Here is a 19,650-nt window from a genome sequence, read left to right as displayed (position 1 = left end):
GCATCGTGAGGTGTAGACTTGACACAAGGACTTTCACCTTTCTGATCTACATCACCTAGTTGAGTGCGTTCGCGTGAATCACTAGGAAGTTGCGTTCGCTGTCTCGGAGAGTGTGGTCCCTGTAGGCAATACGTCGTACTAGTGGCTTGCGTTACATCTAGTTTGTTTCTACTGCAGTTCGACTCCTTTGGTTGTCTCTGAACTTTATTTCTTTCCTCGAGCCGATTTTGATTAGCTCGTATGTATTATTCTGCTAAAAAAAAAAAAAACCTTGTGAGCGGGATACGTCCGAAAGGCCCTTGGCTCAACCTCTGCCGTCTGCGGCCTTCACTCTTCGCATTTGGAAAGCCATTGAGTGGACCGTGCTTACCAAGTCTCTGTGAGCGAGATCAGAGATAGGCCGGCGTATGGCCTCCTGCACGTTTTTTCATTTAGACTAGTGATCGTCCCGCCGAAACGAGACAGTAGAAAAATCGTCTATATACTCATCGTTTTGGCCTTCTCCACGGAAATCTTTAGTAAAAGGCGAAAGATTTGTGCGTGAACTGAAGAAAGCCCAGAGTTGTCGTAAGTCGGCGCGACCTGTTGTGCCTTCGAGCCGACTTAACCTTTGCTTGTGGTGTGCCGCTTGCCAGTGTGTCCGTTCGTAGAGGACGCTTAAAAGGTGCTGCATCGTGAGGTGTAGACTTGACACAAGGACTTTCACCTTTCTGATCTACATCACCTAGTTGAGTGCGTTCGCGTGAATCACTAGGAAGTTGCGTTCGCTGTCTCGGAGAGTGTGGTCCCTGTAGGCAATACGTCGTACTAGTGGCTTGCGTTACATCTAGTTTGTTTCTACTGCAGTTCGACTCCTTTGGTTGTCTCTGAACTTTATTTCTTTCCTCGAGCCGATTTTGATTAGCTCGTATGTATTATTCTGCTAAAAGAAAAAAAAACTTGTGAGCGGGATACGGCCGAAAGGCCCTTGGCTCAACCCCTGCCGTCTGCGGCCTTCACTCTTCGCATTTGGAAAGCCATTGAGTGGACCGTGCTTACCAAGTCTCTGTGAGCGAGATGAGAGATAGGCCCGCGTATGGCCTCCTGCACGTTTTTTCATTTAGACTAGTGATCGTCCCGCCGAAGCGAGACAGTAGAAAAATCGTCTATATACTCATCGTTTTGGCCTTCTCCACGGAAATCTTTAGTAAAAGGCGAAAGATTTGTGCGTGAACTGAAGAAAGCCCAGAGTTGTCGTAAGTCGGCGCGACCTGTTGTGCCTTCGAGCCGACTTAACCTTTGCTTGTGGTGTGCCGCTTGCCAGTGTGTCCGTTCGTAGAGGACGCTTAAAAGGTGCTGCATCGTGAGGTGTAGACTTGACACAAGGACTTTCACCTTTCTGATCTACATCACCTAGTTGAGTGCGTTCGCGTGAATCACTAGGAAGTTGCGTTCGCTGTCTCGGAGAGTGTGGTCCCTGTAGGCAATACGTCGTACTAGTGGCTTGCGTTACATCTAGTTTGTTTCTACTGCAGTTCGACTCCTTTGGTTGTCTCTGAACTTTATTTCTTTCCTCGAGCCGATTTTGATTAGCTCGTATGTATTATTCTGCTAAAAAAAAAAAAAACTTGTGAGCGGGATACGGCCGAAAGGCCCTTGGCTCAACCCCTGCCGTCTGCGGCCTTCACTCTTCGCATTTGGAAAGCCATTGAGTGGACCGTGCTTACCAAGTCTCTGTGAGCGAGATGAGAGATAGGCCCGCGTATGGCCTCCTGCACGTTTTTTCATTTAGACTAGTGATCGTCCCGCCGAAGCGAGACAGTAGAAAAATCGTCTATATACTCATCGTTTTGGCCTTCTCCACGGAAATCTTTAGTAAAAGGCGAAAGATTTGTGCGTGAACTGAAGAAAGCCCAGAGTTGTCGTAAGTCGGCGCGACCTGTTGTGCCTTCGAGCCGACTTAACCTTTGCTTGTGGTGTGCCGCTTGCCAGTGTGTCCGTTCGTAGAGGACGCTTAAAAGGTGCTGCATCGTGAGGTGTAGACTTGACACAAGGACTTTCACCTTTCTGATCTACATCACCTAGTTGAGTGCGTTCGCGTGAATCACTAGGAAGTTGCGTTCGCTGTCTCGGAGAGTGTGGTCCCTGTAGGCAATACGTCGTACTAGTGGCTTGCGTTTCATTTAGTTTGTTTCTACTGCAGTTCGATTCCTTTGGTTGTCTCTAAACTTTATTTCTTTCCTCGAGCCGATTTTGATTAGCTCGTATGTATTATTCTGCTAAAAAAAAAAAAAAACTTGTGAGCGGGATACGGCCGAAAGGCCCTTGGCTCAACCCCTTCCGTCTGCGGCCTTCACTCTTCGCATTTGGAAAGCCATTGAGTGGACCGTGCTTACCAAGTCTCTGTGAGCGAGATGAGAGATAGGCCCGCGTATGGCCTCCTGCACGTTTTTTCATTTAGACTAGTGATCGTCCCGCCGAAGCGAGACAGTAGAAAAATCGTCTATATACTCATCGTTTTGGCCTTCTCCACGGAAATCTTTAGTAAAAGGCGAAAGATTTGTGCGTGAACTGAAGAAAGCCCAGAGTTGTCGTAAGTCGGCGCGACCTGTTGTGCCTTCGAGCCGACTTAACCTTTGCTTGTGGTGTGCCGCTTGCCAGTGTGTCCGTTCGTAGAGGACGCTTAAAAGGTGCTGCATCGTGAGGTGTAGACTTGACACAAGGACTTTCACCTTTCTGATCTACATCACCTAGTTGAGTGCGTTCGCGTGAATCACTAGAAAGTTGCGTTCGCTGTCTCGGAGAGTGTGGTCCCTGTAGGCAATACGTCGTACTAGTGGCTTGCGTTACATCTAGTTTGTTTCTACTGCAGTTCGACTCCTTTGGTTGTCTCTGAACTTTATTTCTTTCCTCGAGCCGATTTTGATTAGCTCGTATGTATTATTCTGCTAAAAAAAAAAAAAAACTTGTGAGCGGGATACGGCCGAAAGGCCCTTGGCTCAACCCCTGCCGTCTGCGGCCTTCACTCTTCGCATTTGGAAAGCCATTGAGTGGACCGTGCTTACCAAGTCTCTGTGAGCGAGATGAGAGATAGGGCGGCGTATGGCCTCCTGCACGTTTTTTCATTTAGACTAGTGATCGTCCCGCCGAAGCGAGACAGTAGAAAAATCGTCTATATACTCATCGTTTTGGCCTTCTCCACGGAAATCTTTAGTAAAAGGCGAAAGATTTGTGCGTGAACTGAAGAAAGCCCAGAGTTGTCGTAAGTCGGCGCGACCTGTTGTGCCTTCGAGCCGACTTAACCTTTGCTTGTGGTGTGCCGCTTGCCAGTGTGTCCGTTCGTAGAGGACGCTTAAAAGGTGCTGCATCGTGAGGTGTAGACTTGACACAAGGACTTTCACCTTTCTGATCTACATCACCTAGTTGAGTGCGTTCGCGTGAATCACTAGGAAGTTGCGTTCGCTGTCTCGGAGAGTGTGGTCCCTGTAGGCAATACGTCGTACTAGTGGCTTGCGTTACATCTAGTTTGTTTCTACTGCAGTTCGACTCCTTTGGTTGTCTCTGAACTTTATTTCTTTCCTCGAGCCGATTTTGATTAGCTCGTATGTATTATTCTGCTAAAAAAAAAAAAAACTTGTGAGCGGGATACGGCCGAAAGGCCCTTGGCTCAACCCCTGCCGTCTGCGGCCTTCACTCTTCGCATTTGGAAAGCCATTGAGTGGACCGTGCTTACCAAGTCTCTGTGAGCGAAATGAGAGATAGGGCGGCGTATGGCCTCCAGCACGTTTTTTCATTTAGACTAGTGATCGTCCCGCCGAAGCGAGACAGTAGAAAAATCGTCTATATACTCATCGTTTTGGCCTTCTCCACGGAAATCTTTAGTAAAAGGCGAAAGATTTGTGCGTGAACTGAAGAAAGCCCAGAGTTGTCGTAAGTCGGCGCGACCTGTTGTGCCTTCGAGCCGACTTAACCTTTGCTTGTGGTGTGCCGCTTGCCAGTGTGTCCGTTCGTAGAGGACGCTTAAAAGGTGCTGCATCGTGAGGTGTAGACTTGACACAAGGACTTTCACCTTTCTGATCTACATCACCTAGTTGAGTGCGTTCGCGTGAATCACTAGGAAGTTGCGTTCGCTGTCTCGGAGAGTGTGGTCCCTGTAGGCAATACGTCGTACTAGTGGCTTGCGTTACATCTAGTTTGTTTCTACTGCAGTTCGACTCCTTTGGTTGTCTCTGAACTTTATTTCTTTCCTCGAGCCGATTTTGATTAGCTCGTATGTATTATTCTGCTAAAAAAAAAAAAAAACTTGTGAGCGGGATACGGCCGAAAGGCCCTTGGCTCAACCCCTGCCGTCTGCGGCCTTCACTCTTCGCATTTGGAAAGCCATTGAGTGGACCGTGCTTACCAAGTCTCTGTGAGCGAGATGAGAGATAGGCCCGCGTATGGCCTCTTGCACGCTTTTTCATTTAGACTAGTGATCGTCCCGCCGAAGCGAGACAGTAGAAAAATCGTCTATATACTCATCGTTTTGGCCTTCTCCACGGAAATCTTTAGTAAAAGGCGAAAGATTTGTGCGTGAACTGAAGAAAGCAAAGAGTTGTCGTAAGTCGGCGCGACCTGTTGTGCCTTCGAGCCGACTTAACCTTTGCTTGTGGTGTGCCGCTTGCCAGTGTGTCCGTTCGTAGAGGACGCTTAAAAGGTGCTGCATCGTGAGGTGTAGACTTGACACAAGGACTTTCACCTTTCTGATCTACATCACCTAGTTGAGTGCGTTCGCGTGAATCACTAGGAAGTTGCGTTCGCTGTCTCGGAGAGTGTGGTCCCTGTAGGCAATACGTCGTACTAGTGGCTTGCGTTACATCTAGTTTGTTTCTACTGCAGTTCGACTCCTTTGGTTGTCTCTGAACTTTATTTCTTTCCTCGAGCCGATTTTGATTAGCTCGTATGTATTATTCTGCTAAAAAAAAAAAAACTTGTGAGCGGGATACGGCCGAAAGGCCCTTGGCTCAACCCCTGCCGTCTGCGGCCTTCACTCTTCGCATTTGGAAAGCCATTGAGTGGACCGTGCTTACCAAGTCTCTGTGAGCGAGATGAGAGATAGGCCCGCGTATGGCCTCCTGCACGTTTTTTCATTTAGACTAGTGATCGTCCCGCCGAAGCGAGACAGTAGAAAAATCGTCTATATACTCATCGTTTTGGCCTTCTCCACGGAAATCTTTAGTAAAAGGCGAAAGATTTGTGCGTGAACTGAAGAAAGCCCAGAGTTGTCGTAAGTCGGCGCGACCTGTTGTGCCTTCGAGCCGACTTAACCTTTGCTTGTGGTGTGCCGCTTGCCAGTGTGTCCGTTCGTAGAGGACGCTTAAAAGGTGCTGCATCGTGAGGTGTAGACTTGACACAAGGACTTTCACCTTTCTGATCTACATCACCTAGTTGAGTGCGTTCGCGTGAATCACTAGGAAGTTGCGTTCGCTGTCTCGGAGAGTGTGGTCCCTGTAGGCAATACGTCGTACTAGTGGCTTGCGTTACATCTAGTTTGTTTCTACTGCAGTTCGACTCCTTTGGTTGTCTCTGAACTTTATTTCTTTCCTCGAGCCGATTTTGATTAGCTCGTATGTATTATTCTGCTAAAAAAAAAAAAAAACTTGTGAGCGGGATACGGCCGAAAGGCCCTTGGCTCAACCCCTGCCGTATGCGGCCTTCACTCTTCGCATTTGGAAAGCCATTGAGTGGACCGTGCTTACCAAGTCTCTGTGAGCGAGATGAGAGATAGGCCCGCGTATGGCCTCTTGCACGCTTTTTCATTTAGACTAGTGATCGTCCCGCCGAAGCGAGACAGTAGAAAAATCGTCTATATACTCATCGTTTTGGCCTTCTCCACGGAAATCTTTAGTAAAAGGCGAAAGATTTGTGCGTGAACTGAAGAAAGCAAAGAGTTGTCGTAAGTCGGCGCGACCTGTTGTGCCTTCGAGCCGACTTAACCTTTGCTTGTGGTGTGCCGCTTGCCAGTGTGTCCGTTCGTAGAGGACGCTTAAAAGGTGCTGCATCGTGAGGTGTAGACTTGACACAAGGACTTTCACCTTTCTGATCTACATCACCTAGTTGAGTGCGTTCGCGTGAATCACTAGGAAGTTGCGTTCGCTGTCTCGGAGAGTGTGGTCCCTGTAGGCAATACGTCGTACTAGTGGCTTGCGTTACATCTAGTTTGTTTCTACTGCAGTTCGACTCCTTTGGTTGTCTCTGAACTTTATTTCTTTCCTCGAGCCGATTTTGATTAGCTCGTATGTATTATTCTGCTAAAAAAAAAAAACTTGTGAGCGGGATACGGCCGAAAGGCCCTTGGCTCAACCCCTGCCGTCTGCGGCCTTCACTCTTCGCATTTGGAAAGCCATTGAGTGGACCGTGCTTACCAAGTCTCTGTGAGCGAGATGAGAGATAGGCCCGCGTATGGCCTCCTGCACGTTTTTTCATTTAGACTAGTGATCGTCCCGCCGAAGCGAGACAGTAGAAAAATCGTCTATATACTCATCGTTTTGGCCTTCTCCACGGAAATCTTTAGTAAAAGGCGAAAGATTTGTGCGTGAACTGAAGAAAGCCCAGAGTTGTCGTAAGTCGGCGCGACCTGTTGTGCCTTCGAGCCGACTTAACCTTTGCTTGTGGTGTGCCGCTTGCCAGTGTGTCCGTTCGTAGAGGACGCTTAAAAGGTGCTGCATCGTGAGGTGTAGACTTGACACAAGGACTTTCACCTTTCTGATCTACATCACCTAGTTGAGTGCGTTCGCGTGAATCACTAGGAAGTTGCGTTCGCTGTCTCGGAGAGTGTGGTCCCTGTAGGCAATACGTCGTACTAGTGGCTTGCGTTACATCTAGTTTGTTTCTACTGCAGTTCGACTCCTTTGGTTGTCTCTGAACTTTATTTCTTTCCTCGAGCCGATTTTGATTAGCTCGTATGTATTATTCTGCTAAAAAAAAAAAAAAACTTGTGAGCGGGATACGGCCGAAAGGCCCTTGGCTCAACCCCTGCCGTCTGCGGCCTTCACTCTTCGCATTTGGAAAGCCATTGAGTGGACCGTGCTTACCAAGTCTCTGTGAGCGAGATGAGAGATAGGCCCGCGTATGGCCTCCTGCACGTTTTTTCATTTAGACTAGTGATCGTCCCGCCGAAGCAAGACAGTAGAAAAATCGTCTATATACTCATCGTTTTGGCCTTCTCCACAGAAATCTTTAGTAAAAGGCGAAAGATTTGTGCGTGAACTGAAGAAAGCAAAGAGTTGTCGTAAGTCGGCGCGACCTGTTGTGCCTTCGAGCCGACTTAACCTTTGCTTGTGGTGTGCCGCTTGCCAGTGTGTCCGTTCGTAGAGGACGCTTAAAAGGTGCTGCATCGTGAGGTGTAGACTTGACACAAGGACTTTCACCTCTCTGATCTACATCACCTAGTTGAGTGCGTTCGCGTGAATCACTAGGAAGTTGCGTTCGCTGTCTCGGAGAGTGTGGTCCCTGTAGGCAATACGTCGTACTAGTGGCTTGCGTTACATCTAGTTTGTTTCTACTGCAGTTCGACTCCTTTGGTTGTCTCTGAACTTTATTTCTTTCCTCGAGCCGATTTTGATTAGCTCGTATGTATTATTCTGCTAAAAAAAAAAAAAACTTGTGAGCGGGATACGGCCGAAAGGCCCTTGGCTCAACCCCTGCCGTCTGCGGCCTTCACTCTTCGCATTTGGAAAGCCATTGAGTGGACCGTGCTTACCAAGTCTCTGTGAGCGAGATGAGAGATAGGCCCGCGTATGGCCTCCTGCACGTTTTTTCATTTAGACTAGTGATCGTCCCGCCGAAGCGAGACAGTAGAAAAATCGTCTATATACTCATCGTTTTGGCCTTCTCCACGGAAATCTTTTGTAAAAGGCGAAAGATTTGTGCGTGAACTGAAGAAAGCCCAGAGTTGTCGTAAGTCGGCGCGACCTGTTGTGCCTTCGAGCCGACTTAACCTTTGCTTGTGGTGTGCCGCTTGCCAGTGTGTCCGTTCGTAGAAGACGCTTAAAAGGTGCTGCATCGTGAGGTGTAGACTTGACACAAGGACTTTCACCTTTCTGATCTACATCACCTAGTTGAGTGCGTTCGCGTGAATCACTAGGAAGTTGCGTTCGCTGTCTCGGAGAGTGTGGTCCCTGTAGGCAATACGTCGTACTAGTGGCTTGCGTTACATCTAGTTTGTTTCTACTGCAGTTCGACTCCTTTGGTTGTCTCTGAACTTTATTTCTTTCCTCGAGCCGACTTTGATTAGCTCGTATGTATTATTCTGCTAAAAAAAAAAAAAAACTTGTGAGCGGGATACGGCCGAAAGGCCCTTGGCTCAACCCCTGCCGTCTGCGGCCTTCACTCTTCGCATTTGGAAAGCCATTGAGTGGACCGTGCTTACCAAGTCTCTGTGAGCGAGATGAGAGATAGGCCCGCGTATGGCCTCTTGCACGTTTTTTCATTTAGACTAGTGATCGTCCCGCCGAAGCGAGACAGTAGAAAAATCGTCTATATACTCATCGTTTTGGCCTTCTCCACGGAAATCTTTATTAAAAGGCGAAAGATTTGTGCGTGAACTGAAGAAAGCAAAGAGTTGTCGTAAGTCGGCGCGACCTGTTGTGCCTTCGAGCCGACTTAACCTTTGCTTGTGGTGTGCCGCTTGCCAGTGTGTCCGTTCGTAGAGGACGCTTAAAAGGTGCTGCATCGTGAGGTGTAGACTTGACACAAGGACTTTCACCTTTCTGATCTACATCACCTAGTTGAATGCGTTCGCGTGAATCACTAGGAAGTTGCGTTCGCTGTCTCGGAGAGTGTGGTCCCTGTAGGCAATACGTCGTACTAGTGGCTTGCGTTACATCTAGTTTGTTTCTACTGCAGTTCGACTCCTTTGGTTGTCTCTGAACTTTATTTCTTTCCTCGAGCCGATTTTGATTAGCTCGTATGTATTATTCTGCTAAAAAAAAAAAAAAACTTGTGAGCGGGATACGGCCGAAAGGCCCTTGGCTCAACCCCTGCCGTCTGCGGCCTTCACTCTTCGCATTTGGAAAGCCATTGAGTGGACCGTGCTTACCAAGTCTCTGTGAGCGAGATGAGAGATAGGCCCGCGTATGGCCTCCTGCACGTTTTTTCATTTAGACTAGTGATCGTCCCGCCGAAGCGAGACAGTAGAAAAATCGTCTATATACTCATCGTTTTGGCCTTCTCCACGGAAATCTTTAGTAAAAGGCGAAAGATTTGTGCGTGAACTGAAGAAAGCCCAGAGTTGTCGTAAGTCGGCGCGACCTGTTGTGCCTTCGAGCCGACTTAACCTTTGCTTGTGGTGTGCCGCTTGCCAGTGTGTCCGTTCGTAGAGGACGCTTAAAAGGTGCTGCATCGTGAGGTGTAGACTTGACACAAGGACTTTCACCTTTCTGATCTACATCACCTAGTTGAGTGCGTTCGCGTGAATCACTAGGAAGTTGCGTTCGCTGTCTCGGAGAGTGTGGTCCCTGTAGGCAATACGTCGTACTAGTGGCTTGCGTTACATCTAGTTTGTTTCTACTGCAGTTCGACTCCTTTGGTTGTCTCTGAACTTTATTTCTTTCCTCGAGCCGATTTTGATTAGCTCGTATGTATTGAAGATATTATTTCGGTTTGTCTGTTCAGTATTCATATTACTGTGGAAAGTTTATCATTTCTTGAACATGATAGTTTAGTAGGCGACGTTTCGGGAGATCCTTCTCCCATCATCGGGCAAAGTAAAATGATGTTGCGCATGTATTTATAAAATTGCAGAGGATCGAAATTCATAAAAATTAACCAATCAGAAACGAGCTGATAATTACAGTTAATTACGGTAATTAACATTTTCGGACCTGGATGTAGGTAACTACTTCTTCTGTAGGGCTGGTAACCAAATCTCAGGAAGTTGATACGAGATGCTGTTTATGTGTTTGTTACGTTCTACACATCGTAAACCAACACACACTGACCAGTACCTTAACTTCGAATCAAACCATCAGAAATCTTGCAAAGAAAGTGTCATATCTTCATTACTGAATCGTGCCAACAGTGTAGTCAGTGACAAACAGGAGAGGAAAATAGAAATTCGACGTGTAAGAAATGCATTAATCACAAATGGATACAGTCATAAAGTCATCACGCAAGTAGAAAATAAAATGAAGAGAAGATGCAACGGAGACAACAAGGAAACATCAGAGGAATTTATCGCATCAGCATTCCTACCCTTCGTACCAGGTACCAGCGAGATCCTTCGTCGAGTTTTAAGGCAACACAAGATCAAATGCATTCTTACCTCTAAAGACACCCTAAGAAGCACTTTGTCTAAACCAAAAGACAAAATAAACCTGGAAGAGCAAAACAATGTTGTTTACGAAATCCCGTGTAAAGATTGTGATGCAGTGTATATAGGCGAAACAAAAAGAAAGTTTAAGCAACGAGTACAAGAACATATGCGCGCAGTGAGAAACGGATATGTGAAGAAAAACGAAATTGCGGACCACAGCTGGAGCAGAAGTCATCAGTTTAATTGGGATGAGAAGAAAATCATTGACAGAGAATCCAGAACAACGGCCAGGAAGATTAAAGAAACCATCAACAGTGTAGAACGTAACAAACACATAAACAGCATCTCGTATCAACTTCCTGAGATTTGGTTACCAGCCCTACAGAAGAAGTAGTTACCTACATCCAGGTCCGAAAATGTTAATTACCGTAATTAACTGTAATTATCAGCTCGTTTCTGATTGGTTAATTTTTATGAATTTCGATCCTCTGCAATTTTATAAATACATGCGCAACATCATTTTACTTTGCCCGATGATGGGAGAAGGATCTCCCGAAACGTCGCCTACTAAACTATCATGTTCAAGAAATGATAAACTTTCCACAGTAACTCGTATGTATTATTCTGCTAAAAAAAAAAAAAAACTTGTGAGCGGGATACGGCCGAAAGGCCCTTGGCTCAACCCCTGCCGTCTGCGGCCTTCACTCTTCGCATTTGGAAAGCCATTGAGTGGACCGTGCTTACCAAGTCTCTGTGAGCGAGATGAGAGATAGGCCCGCGTATGGCCTCCTGCACGTTTTTTCATTTAGACTAGTGATCGTCCCGCCGAAGCGAGACAGTAGAAAAATCGTCTATATACTCATCGTTTTGGCCTTCTCCACGGAAATCTTTAGTAAAAGGCGAAAGATTTGTGCGTGAACTGAAGAAAGCCCAGAGTTGTCGTAAGTCGGCGCGACCTGTTGTGCCTTCGAGCCGACTTAACCTTTGCTTGTGGTGTGCCGCTTGCCAGTGTGTCCGTTCGTAGAGGACGCTTAAAAGGTGCTGCATCGTGAGGTGTAGACTTGACACAAGGACTTTCACCTTTCTGATCTACATCACCTAGTTGAGTGCGTTCGCGTGAATCACTAGGAAGTTGCGTTCGCTGTCTCGGAGAGTGTGGTCCCTGTAGGCATTACGTCGTACTAGTGGCTTGCGTTACATCTAGTTTGTTTCTACTGCAGTTCGACTCCTTTGGTTGTCTCTGAACTTTATTTCTTTCCTCGAGCCGATTTTGATTAGCTCGTATGTATTATTCTGCTAAAAAAAAAAAAAACTTGTGAGCGGGATACGGCCGAAAGGCCCTTGGCTCAACCCCTGCCGTCTGCGGCCTTCACTCTTCGCATTTGGAAAGCCATTGAGTGGACCGTGCTTACCAAGTCTCTGTGAGCGAGATGAGAGATAGGCCCGCGTATGGCCTCCTGCACGTTTTTTCATTTAGACTAGTGATCGTCCCGCCGAAGCGAGACAGTAGAAAAATCGTCTATATACTCATCGTTTTGGCCTTCTCCACGGAAATCTTTAGTAAAAGGCGAAAGATTTGTGCGTGAACTGAAGAAAGCAAAGAGTTGTCGTAAGTCGGCGCGAACTGTTGTGCCTTCGAGCCGACTTAACCTTTGCTTGTGGTGTGCCGCTTGCCAGTGTGTCCGTTCGTAGAGGACGCTTAAAAGGTGCTGCATCGTGAGGTGTAGACTTGACACAAGGACTTTCACCTTTCTGATCTACATCACCTTGTTGAGTGCGTTCGCGTGAATCACTAGGAAGTTGCGTTCGCTGTCTCGGAGAGTGTGGTCCCTGTAGGCAATACGTCGTACTAGTGGCTTGCGTTACATCTAGTTTGTTTCTACTGCAGTTCGACTCCTTTGATTGTCTCTGAACTTTATTTCTTTCCTCGAGCCGATTTTGATTAGCTCGTATGTATTATTCTGCTAAAAAAAAAAAAAAAACTTGTGAGCGGGATACGGCCGAAAGGCCCTTGGCTCAACCCCTGCCGTCTGCGGCCTTCACTCTTCGCATTTGGAAAGCCATTGAGTGGACCGTGCTTACCAAGTCTCTGTGAGCGAGATGAGAGATAGGGCGGCGTATGGCCTCTTGCACGTTTTTTCATTTAGACTAGTGATCGTCCCGCCGAAGCGAGACAGTAGAAAAATCGTCTATATACTCATCGTTTTGGCCTTCTCCACGGAAATCTTTTGTAAAAGGCGAAAGATTTGTGCGTGAACTGAAGAAAGCCCAGAGTTGTCGTAAGTCGGCGCGACCTGTTGTGCCTTCGAGCCGACTTAACCTTTGCTTGTGGTGTGCCGCTTGCCAGTGTGTCCGTTCGTAGAGGACGCTTAAAAGGTGCTGCATCGTGAGGTGTAGACTTGACACAAGGACTTTCACCTTTCTGATCTACATCACCTAGTTGAGTGCGTTCGCGTGAATCACTAGGAAGTTGCGTTCGCTGTCTCGGAGAGTGTGGTCCCTGTAGGCAATACGTCGTACTAGTGGCTTGCGTTACATCTAGTTTGTTTCTACTGCAGTTCGACTCCTTTGGTTGTCTCTGAACTTTATTTCTTTCCTCGAGCCGATTTTGATTAGCTCGTATGTATTATTCTGCTAAAAAAAAAAAAAAAACTTGTGAGCGGGATACGGCCGAAAGGCCCTTGGCTCAACCCCTGCCGTCTGCGGCCTTCACTCTTCGCATTTGGAAAGCCATTGAGTGGACCGTGCTTACCAAGTCTCTGTGAGCGAGATGAGAGATAGGCCCGCGTATGGCCTCTTGCACGTTTTTTCATTTAGACTAGTGATCGTCCCGCCGAAGCGAGACAGTAGAAAAATCGTCTATATACTCATCGTTTTGGCCTTCTCCACGGAAATCTTTAGTAAAAGGCGAAAGATTTGTGCGTGAACTGAAGAAAGCAAAGAGTTGTCGTAAGTCGGCGCGACCTGTTGTGCCTTCGAGCCGACTTAACCTTTGCTTGTGGTGTGCCGCTTGCCAGTGTGTCCGTTCGTAGAGGACGCTTAAAAGGTGCTGCATCGTGAGGTGTAGACTTGACACAAGGACTTTCACCTTTCTGATCTACATCACCTAGTTGAGTGCGTTCGCGTGAATCACTAGGAAGTTGCGTTCGCTGTCTCGGAGAGTGTGGTCCCTGTAGGCAATACGTCGTACTAGTGGCTTGCGTTACATCTAGTTTGTTTCTACTGCAGTTCGACTCCTTTGGTTGTCTCTGAACTTTATTTCTTTCCTCGAGCCGATTTTGATTAGCTCGTATGTATTATTCTGCTAAAAAAAAAAAAAACTTGTGAGCGGGATACGGCCGAAAGGCCCTTGGCTCAACCCCTGCCGTCTGCGGCCTTCACTCTTCGCATTTGGAAAGCCATTGAGTGGACCGTGCTTACCAAGTCTCTGTGAGCGAGATGAGAGATAGGCCCGCGTATGGCCTCCTGCACGTTTTTTCATTTAGACTAGTGATCGTCCCGCCGAAGCGAGACAGTAGAAAAATCGTCTATATACTCATCGTTTTGGCCTTCTCCACGGAAATCTTTAGTAAAAGGCGAAAGATTTGTGCGTGAACTGAAGAAAGCCCAGAGTTGTCGTAAGTCGGCGCGACCTGTTGTGCCTTCGAGCCGACTTAACCTTTGCTTGTGGTGTGCCGCTTGCCAGTGTGTCCGTTCGTAGAGGACGCTTAAAAGGTGCTGCATCGTGAGGTGTAGACTTGACACAAGGACTTTCACCTTTCTGATCTACATCACCTAGTTGAGTGCGTTCGCGTGAATCACTAGGAAGTTGCGTTCGCTGTCTCGGAGAGTGTGGTCCCTGTAGGCATTACGTCGTACTAGTGGCTTGCGTTACATCTAGTTTGTTTCTACTGCAGTTCGACTCCTTTGGTTGTCTCTGAACTTTATTTCTTTCCTCGAGCCGATTTTGATTAGCTCGTATGTATTATTCTGCTAAAAAAAAAAAAAACTTGTGAGCGGGATACGGCCGAAAGGCCCTTGGCTCAACCCCTGCCGTCTGCGGCCTTCACTCTTCGCATTTGGAAAGCCATTGAGTGGACCGTGCTTACCAAGTCTCTGTGAGCGAGATGAGAGATAGGCCCGCGTATGGCCTCCTGCACGTTTTTTCATTTAGACTAGTGATCGTCCCGCCGAAGCGAGACAGTAGAAAAATCGTCTATATACTCATCGTTTTGGCCTTCTCCACGGAAATCTTTAGTAAAAGGCGAAAGATTTGTGCGTGAACTGAAGAAAGCAAAGAGTTGTCGTAAGTCGGCGCGAACTGTTGTGCCTTCGAGCCGACTTAACCTTTGCTTGTGGTGTGCCGCTTGCCAGTGTGTCCGTTCGTAGACGACGCTTAAAAGGTGCTGCATCGTGAGGTGTAGACTTGACACAAGGACTTTCACCTTTCTGATCTACATCACCTTGTTGAGTGCGTTCGCGTGAATCACTAGGAAGTTGCGTTCGCTGTCTCGGAGAGTGTGGTCCCTGTAGGCAATACGTCGTACTAGTGGCTTGCGTTACATCTAGTTTGTTTCTACTGCAGTTCGACTCCTTTGGTTGTCTCTGAACTTTATTTCTTTCCTCGAGCCGATTTTGATTAGCTCGTATGTATTATTCTGCTAAAAAAAAAAAAAAACTTGTGAGCGGGATACGGCCGAAAGGCCCTTGGCTCAACCCCTGCCGTCTGCGGCCTTCACTCTTCGCATTTGGAAAGCCATTGAGTGGACCGTGCTTACCAAGTCTCTGTGAGCGAGATGAGAGATAGGCCCGCGTATGGCCTCCTGCACGTTTTTTCATTTAGACTAGTGATCGTCCCGCCGAAGCGAGACAGTAGAAAAATCGTCTATATACTCATCGTTTTGGCCTTCTCCACGGAAATCTTTAGTAAAAGGCGAAAGATTTGTGCGTGAACTGAAGAAAGCCCAGAGTTGTCGTAAGTCGGCGCGACCTGTTGTGCCTTCGAGCCGACTTAACCTTTGCTTGTGGTGTGCCGCTTGCCAGTGTGTCCGTTCGTAGAGGACGCTTAAAAGGTGCTGCATCGTGAGGTGTAGACTTGACACAAGGACTTTCACCTTTCTGATCTACATCACCTAGTTGAGTGCGTTCGCGTGAATCACTAGGAAGTTGCGTTCGCTGTCTCGGAGAGTGTGGTCCCTGTAGGCAATACGTCGTACTAGTGGCTTGCGTTACATCTAGTTTGTTTCTACTGCAGTTCGACTCCTTTGGTTGTCTCTGAACTTTATTTCTTTCCTCGAGCCGATTTTGATTAGCTCGTATGTATTATTCTGCTAAAAAAAAAAAAAAACTTGTGAGCCGGATACGGCCGAAAGGCCCTTGGCTCAACCCCTGCCGTCTGCGGCCTTCACTCTTCGCATTTGGAAAGCCATTGAGTGGACCGTGCTTACCAAGTCTCTGTGAGCGAGATGAGAGATAGGCCCGCGTATGGCCTCCTGCACGTTTTTTCATTTAGACTAGTGATCGTCCCGCCGAAGCGAGACAGTAGAAAAATCGTCTATATACTCATCGTTTTGGCCTTCTCCACGGAAATCTTTAGTAAAAGGCGAAAGATTTGTGCGTGAACTGAAGAAAGCCCAGAGTTGTCGTAAGTCGGCGCGACCTGTTGTGCCTTCGAGCCGACTTAACCTTTGCTTGTGGTGTGCCGCTTGCCAGTGTGTCCGTTCGTAGAGGACGCTTAAAAGGTGCTGCATCGTGAGGTGTAGACTTGACACAAGGACTTTCACCTTTCTGATCTACATCACCTAGTTGAGTGCGTTCGCGTGAATCACTAGGAAGTTGCGTTCGCTGTCTCGGAGAGTGTGGTCCCTGTAGGCAATACGTCGTACTAGTGGCTTGCGTTACATCTAGTTTGTTTCTACTGCAGTTCGACTCCTTTGGTTGTCTCTGAACTTTATTTCTTTCCTCGAGCCGATTTTGATTAGCTCGTATGTATTATTCTGCTAAAAAAAAAAAAAAAATTGGGAGCGGGATACGGCCGAAAGGCCCTTGGCTCAACCCCTGCCGTCTGCGGCCTTCACTCTTCGCATTTGGAAAGCCATTGAGTGGACCGTGCTTACCAAGTCTCTGTGAGCGAGATGAGATATAGGCCCGCGTATGGCCTCCTGCACGTTTTTTCATTTAGACTAGTGATCGTCCCGCCGAAGCGAGACAGTAGAAAAATCGTCTATATACTCATCGTTTTGGCCTTCTCCACGGAAATCTTTAGTAAAAGGCAAAAGATTTGTGCGTGAACTGAAGAAAGCCCAGAGCTGTCGTAAGTCGGCGCGACCTGTTGTGCCTTCGAGCCGACTTAACCTTTGCTTGTGGTGTGCCGCTTGCCAGTGTGTCCGTTCGTAGAGGACGCTTAAAAGGTGCTGCATCGTGAGGTGTAGACTTGACACAAGGACTTTCACCTTTCTGATCTACATCACCTAGTTGAGTGCGTTCGCGTGAATCACTAGGAAGTTGCGTTCGCTGTCTCGGAGAGTGTGGTCCCTGTAGGCAATACGTCGTACTAGTGGCTTGCGTTACATTTAGTTTGTTTCTACTGCAGTTCGACTCCTTTGGTTGTCTCTAAACTTTATTTCTTTCCTCGAGCCGATTTTGATTAGCTCGTATGTATTATTCTGCTAAAAAAAAAAAAAAACTTGTGAGCGGGATACGGCCGAAAGGCCCTTGGCTCAACCCCTGCCGTCTGCGGCCTTCACTCTTCGCATTTGGAAAGCCATTGAGTGGACCGTGCTTACCAAGTCTCTGTGAGCGAGATGAGAGATAGGCCCGCGTATGGCCTCCTGCACGTTTTTTCATTTAGACTAGTGATCGTCCCGCCGAAGCGAGACAGTAGAAAAATCGTCTATATACTCATCGTTTTGGCTTTCTCCACGGAAATCTTTAGTAAAAGGCGAAAGATTTGTGCGTGAACTGAAGAAAGCCCAGAGTTGTCGTAAGTCGGCGCGACCTGTTGTGCCTTCGAGCCGACTTAACCTTTGCTTGTGGTGTGCCGCTTGCCAGTGTGTCCGTTCGTAGAGGACGCTTAAAAGGTGCTGCATCGTGAGGTGTAGACTTGACACAAGGACTTTCACCTTTCTGATCTACATCACCTAGTTGAGTGCGTTCGCGTGAATCACTAGGAAGTTGCGTTCGCTGTCTCGGAGAGTGTGGTCCCTGTAGGCAATACGTCGTACTAGTGGCTTGCGTTACATCTAGTTTGTTTCTACTGCAGTTCGACTCCTTTGGTTGTCTCTGAACTTTATTTCTTTCCTCGAGCCGATTTTGATTAGCTCGTATGTATTATTCTGCTAAAAAAAAAAAAAAACTTGTGAGCGGGATACGGCCAAAAGGCCCTTGGCTCAACCCCTGCCGTCTGCGGCCTTCACTCTTCGCATTTGGAAAGCCATTGAGTAGACCGTGCTTACCAAGTCTCTGTGAGCGAGATGAGAGATAGGCCCGCGTATGGCCTCCTGCACGTTTTTTCATTTAGACTAGTGATCGTCCCGCCGAAGCGAGACAGTAGAAAAATCGTCTATATACTCATCGTTTTGGCCTTCTCCACGGAAATCTTTAGTAAAAGGCAAAAGATTTGTGCGTGAACTGAAGAAAGCCCAGAGCTGTCGTAAGTCGGCGCGACCTGTTGTGCCTTCGAGCCGACTTAACCTTTGCTTGTGGTGTGCCGCTTGCCAGTGTGTCCGTTCGTAGAGGACGCTTAAAAGGTGCTGCATCGTGAGGTGTAGACTTGACACAAGGACTTTCACCTTTCTGATCTACATCACCTAGTTGAGTGCGTTCGCGTGAATCACTAGGAAGTTGCGTTCGCTGTCTCGGAGAGTGTGGTCCCTGTAGGCAATACGTCGTACTAGTGGCTTGCGTTACATTTAGTTTGTTTCTACTGCAGTTCGACTCCTTTGGTTGTCTCTAAACTTTATTTCTTTCCTCGAGCCGATTTTGATTAGCTCGTATGTATTATTCTGCTAAAAAAAAAAAAAAACTTGTGAGCGGGATACGGCCGAAAGGCCCTTGGCTCAACCCCTGCCGTCTGCGGCCTTCACTCTTCGCATTTGGAAAGCCATTGAGTGGACCGTGCTTACCAAGTCTCTGTGAGCGAGATGAGAGATAGGCCCGCGTATGGCCTCCTGCACGTTTTTTCATTTAGACTAGTGATCGTCCCGCCGAAGCGAGACAGTAGAAAAATCGTCTATATACTCATCGTTTTGGCCTTCTCCACGGAAATCTTTAGTAAAAGGCGAAAGATTTGTGCGTGAACTGAAGAAAGCCCAGAGTTGTCGTAAGTCGGCGCGACCTGTTGTGCCTTCGAGCCGACTTAACCTTTGCTTGTGGTGTGCCGCTTGCCAGTGTGTCCGTTCGTAGAGGACGCTTAAAAGGTGCTGCATCGTGAGGTGTAGACTTGACACAAGGACTTTCACCTTTCTGATCTACATCACCTAGTTGAGTGCGTTCGCGTGAATCACTAGGAAGTTGCGTTCGCTGTCTCGGAGAGTGTGGTCCCTGTAGGCAATACGTCGTACTAGTGGCTTGCGTTACATCTAGTTTGTTTCTACTGCAGTTCGACTCCTTTGGTTGTCTCTGAACTTTATTTCTTTCCTCGAGCCGATTTTGATTAGCTCGTATGTATTATTCTGCTAAAAAAAAAAAAAAACTTGTGAGCGGGATACGGCCGAAAGGCCCTTGGCTCAACCCCTGCCGTCTGCGGCCTTCACTCTTCGCATTTGGAAAGCCATTGAGTGGACCGTGCTTACCAAGTCTCTGTGAGCGAGATGAGATATAGGCCCGCGTATGGCCTCCTGCACGTTTTTTCATTTAGACTAGTGATCGTCCCGCCGAAGCGAGACAGTAGAAAAATCGTCTATATACTCATCGTTTTGGCCTTCTCCACGGAAATCTTTAGTAAAAGGCAAAAGATTTGTGCGTGAACTGAAGAAAGCCCAGAGCTGTCGTAAGTCGGCGCGACCTGTTGTGCCTTCGAGCCGACTTAACCTTTGCTTGTGGTGTGCCGCTTGCCAGTGTGTCCGTTCGTAGAGGACGCTTAAAAGGTGCTGCATCGTGAGGTGTAGACTTGACACAAGGACTTTCACCTTTCTGATCTACATCACCTAGTTGAGTGCGTTCGCGTGAATCACTAGGAAGTTGCGTTCGCTGTCTCGGAGAGTGTGGTCCCTGTAGGCAATACGTCGTACTAGTGGCTTGCGTTACATTTAGTTTGTTTCTACTGCAGTTCGACTCCTTTGGTTGTCTCTAAACTTTATTTCTTTCCTCGAGCCGATTTTGATTAGCTCGTATGTATTATTCTGCTAAAAAAAAAAAAAACTTGTGAGCGGGATACGGCCGAAAGGCCCTTGGCTCAA

The 19,650-nt window shown here is 47.5% G+C and overlaps 27 non-coding genes across 27 annotated transcripts; all 27 read right to left on the bottom strand.

Annotated features, from left to right (window-relative positions):
- Positions 1 to 444: 444 nt before the first annotated feature.
- LOC130618817 (U5 spliceosomal RNA) lies at positions 445 to 565 on the bottom strand. Its single transcript, XR_008979562.1, has one exon. It is a non-coding gene; the product is annotated as a U5 spliceosomal RNA (small nuclear RNA).
- Positions 566 to 1,112: 547 nt separating this feature from the next.
- On the bottom strand, positions 1,113 to 1,233 carry LOC130619155 (U5 spliceosomal RNA). The gene has a single exon (XR_008979897.1). It is a non-coding gene; the product is annotated as a U5 spliceosomal RNA (small nuclear RNA).
- A 547-nt stretch (positions 1,234 to 1,780) lies between these two features.
- On the bottom strand, positions 1,781 to 1,901 carry LOC130619154 (U5 spliceosomal RNA). Its single transcript, XR_008979896.1, has one exon. It is a non-coding gene; the product is annotated as a U5 spliceosomal RNA (small nuclear RNA).
- Positions 1,902 to 2,449: 548 nt separating this feature from the next.
- On the bottom strand, positions 2,450 to 2,570 carry LOC130619153 (U5 spliceosomal RNA). The gene has a single exon (XR_008979895.1). It is a non-coding gene; the product is annotated as a U5 spliceosomal RNA (small nuclear RNA).
- A 548-nt stretch (positions 2,571 to 3,118) lies between these two features.
- Positions 3,119 to 3,239, bottom strand: LOC130619152 (U5 spliceosomal RNA). The gene has a single exon (XR_008979894.1). It is a non-coding gene; the product is annotated as a U5 spliceosomal RNA (small nuclear RNA).
- Positions 3,240 to 3,786: 547 nt separating this feature from the next.
- LOC130619150 (U5 spliceosomal RNA) lies at positions 3,787 to 3,907 on the bottom strand. Its single transcript, XR_008979893.1, has one exon. It is a non-coding gene; the product is annotated as a U5 spliceosomal RNA (small nuclear RNA).
- A 548-nt stretch (positions 3,908 to 4,455) lies between these two features.
- Positions 4,456 to 4,574, bottom strand: LOC130619965 (U5 spliceosomal RNA). Its single transcript, XR_008980701.1, has one exon. It is a non-coding gene; the product is annotated as a U5 spliceosomal RNA (small nuclear RNA).
- Positions 4,575 to 5,122: 548 nt separating this feature from the next.
- Positions 5,123 to 5,243, bottom strand: LOC130619149 (U5 spliceosomal RNA). The gene has a single exon (XR_008979892.1). It is a non-coding gene; the product is annotated as a U5 spliceosomal RNA (small nuclear RNA).
- Positions 5,244 to 5,791: 548 nt separating this feature from the next.
- LOC130619964 (U5 spliceosomal RNA) lies at positions 5,792 to 5,910 on the bottom strand. Its single transcript, XR_008980700.1, has one exon. It is a non-coding gene; the product is annotated as a U5 spliceosomal RNA (small nuclear RNA).
- Positions 5,911 to 6,457: 547 nt separating this feature from the next.
- On the bottom strand, positions 6,458 to 6,578 carry LOC130619148 (U5 spliceosomal RNA). The gene has a single exon (XR_008979891.1). It is a non-coding gene; the product is annotated as a U5 spliceosomal RNA (small nuclear RNA).
- Positions 6,579 to 7,126: 548 nt separating this feature from the next.
- LOC130619977 (U5 spliceosomal RNA) lies at positions 7,127 to 7,245 on the bottom strand. Its single transcript, XR_008980712.1, has one exon. It is a non-coding gene; the product is annotated as a U5 spliceosomal RNA (small nuclear RNA).
- Positions 7,246 to 7,794: 549 nt separating this feature from the next.
- LOC130619754 (U5 spliceosomal RNA) lies at positions 7,795 to 7,915 on the bottom strand. Its single transcript, XR_008980493.1, has one exon. It is a non-coding gene; the product is annotated as a U5 spliceosomal RNA (small nuclear RNA).
- Positions 7,916 to 8,463: 548 nt separating this feature from the next.
- Positions 8,464 to 8,582, bottom strand: LOC130619982 (U5 spliceosomal RNA). The gene has a single exon (XR_008980716.1). It is a non-coding gene; the product is annotated as a U5 spliceosomal RNA (small nuclear RNA).
- Positions 8,583 to 9,132: 550 nt separating this feature from the next.
- On the bottom strand, positions 9,133 to 9,253 carry LOC130619147 (U5 spliceosomal RNA). Its single transcript, XR_008979890.1, has one exon. It is a non-coding gene; the product is annotated as a U5 spliceosomal RNA (small nuclear RNA).
- Positions 9,254 to 11,091: 1,838 nt separating this feature from the next.
- LOC130619146 (U5 spliceosomal RNA) lies at positions 11,092 to 11,212 on the bottom strand. The gene has a single exon (XR_008979889.1). It is a non-coding gene; the product is annotated as a U5 spliceosomal RNA (small nuclear RNA).
- Positions 11,213 to 11,759: 547 nt separating this feature from the next.
- On the bottom strand, positions 11,760 to 11,878 carry LOC130619963 (U5 spliceosomal RNA). The gene has a single exon (XR_008980699.1). It is a non-coding gene; the product is annotated as a U5 spliceosomal RNA (small nuclear RNA).
- Positions 11,879 to 12,429: 551 nt separating this feature from the next.
- LOC130619753 (U5 spliceosomal RNA) lies at positions 12,430 to 12,550 on the bottom strand. Its single transcript, XR_008980491.1, has one exon. It is a non-coding gene; the product is annotated as a U5 spliceosomal RNA (small nuclear RNA).
- Positions 12,551 to 13,099: 549 nt separating this feature from the next.
- Positions 13,100 to 13,218, bottom strand: LOC130619962 (U5 spliceosomal RNA). The gene has a single exon (XR_008980698.1). It is a non-coding gene; the product is annotated as a U5 spliceosomal RNA (small nuclear RNA).
- Positions 13,219 to 13,767: 549 nt separating this feature from the next.
- Positions 13,768 to 13,888, bottom strand: LOC130619145 (U5 spliceosomal RNA). The gene has a single exon (XR_008979888.1). It is a non-coding gene; the product is annotated as a U5 spliceosomal RNA (small nuclear RNA).
- A 547-nt stretch (positions 13,889 to 14,435) lies between these two features.
- On the bottom strand, positions 14,436 to 14,554 carry LOC130619961 (U5 spliceosomal RNA). The gene has a single exon (XR_008980697.1). It is a non-coding gene; the product is annotated as a U5 spliceosomal RNA (small nuclear RNA).
- Positions 14,555 to 15,104: 550 nt separating this feature from the next.
- LOC130619143 (U5 spliceosomal RNA) lies at positions 15,105 to 15,225 on the bottom strand. The gene has a single exon (XR_008979885.1). It is a non-coding gene; the product is annotated as a U5 spliceosomal RNA (small nuclear RNA).
- Positions 15,226 to 15,773: 548 nt separating this feature from the next.
- On the bottom strand, positions 15,774 to 15,894 carry LOC130619142 (U5 spliceosomal RNA). Its single transcript, XR_008979884.1, has one exon. It is a non-coding gene; the product is annotated as a U5 spliceosomal RNA (small nuclear RNA).
- A 548-nt stretch (positions 15,895 to 16,442) lies between these two features.
- Positions 16,443 to 16,563, bottom strand: LOC130619730 (U5 spliceosomal RNA). The gene has a single exon (XR_008980468.1). It is a non-coding gene; the product is annotated as a U5 spliceosomal RNA (small nuclear RNA).
- Positions 16,564 to 17,111: 548 nt separating this feature from the next.
- On the bottom strand, positions 17,112 to 17,232 carry LOC130618843 (U5 spliceosomal RNA). The gene has a single exon (XR_008979587.1). It is a non-coding gene; the product is annotated as a U5 spliceosomal RNA (small nuclear RNA).
- A 548-nt stretch (positions 17,233 to 17,780) lies between these two features.
- LOC130619729 (U5 spliceosomal RNA) lies at positions 17,781 to 17,901 on the bottom strand. Its single transcript, XR_008980467.1, has one exon. It is a non-coding gene; the product is annotated as a U5 spliceosomal RNA (small nuclear RNA).
- A 548-nt stretch (positions 17,902 to 18,449) lies between these two features.
- LOC130619141 (U5 spliceosomal RNA) lies at positions 18,450 to 18,570 on the bottom strand. The gene has a single exon (XR_008979883.1). It is a non-coding gene; the product is annotated as a U5 spliceosomal RNA (small nuclear RNA).
- A 548-nt stretch (positions 18,571 to 19,118) lies between these two features.
- LOC130619728 (U5 spliceosomal RNA) lies at positions 19,119 to 19,239 on the bottom strand. Its single transcript, XR_008980466.1, has one exon. It is a non-coding gene; the product is annotated as a U5 spliceosomal RNA (small nuclear RNA).
- Positions 19,240 to 19,650: the final 411 nt, after the last annotated feature.

The sequence above is a fragment of the Hydractinia symbiolongicarpus genome, chromosome 11 (genome assembly GCF_029227915.1).
Source record: "Hydractinia symbiolongicarpus strain clone_291-10 chromosome 11, HSymV2.1, whole genome shotgun sequence".
Classification (NCBI taxonomy): domain Eukaryota; kingdom Metazoa; phylum Cnidaria; class Hydrozoa; order Anthoathecata; family Hydractiniidae; genus Hydractinia; species Hydractinia symbiolongicarpus.
Note: the sequence above shows the minus strand (reverse complement) of the source record. Positions and strands in the feature narration are given on the sequence as shown.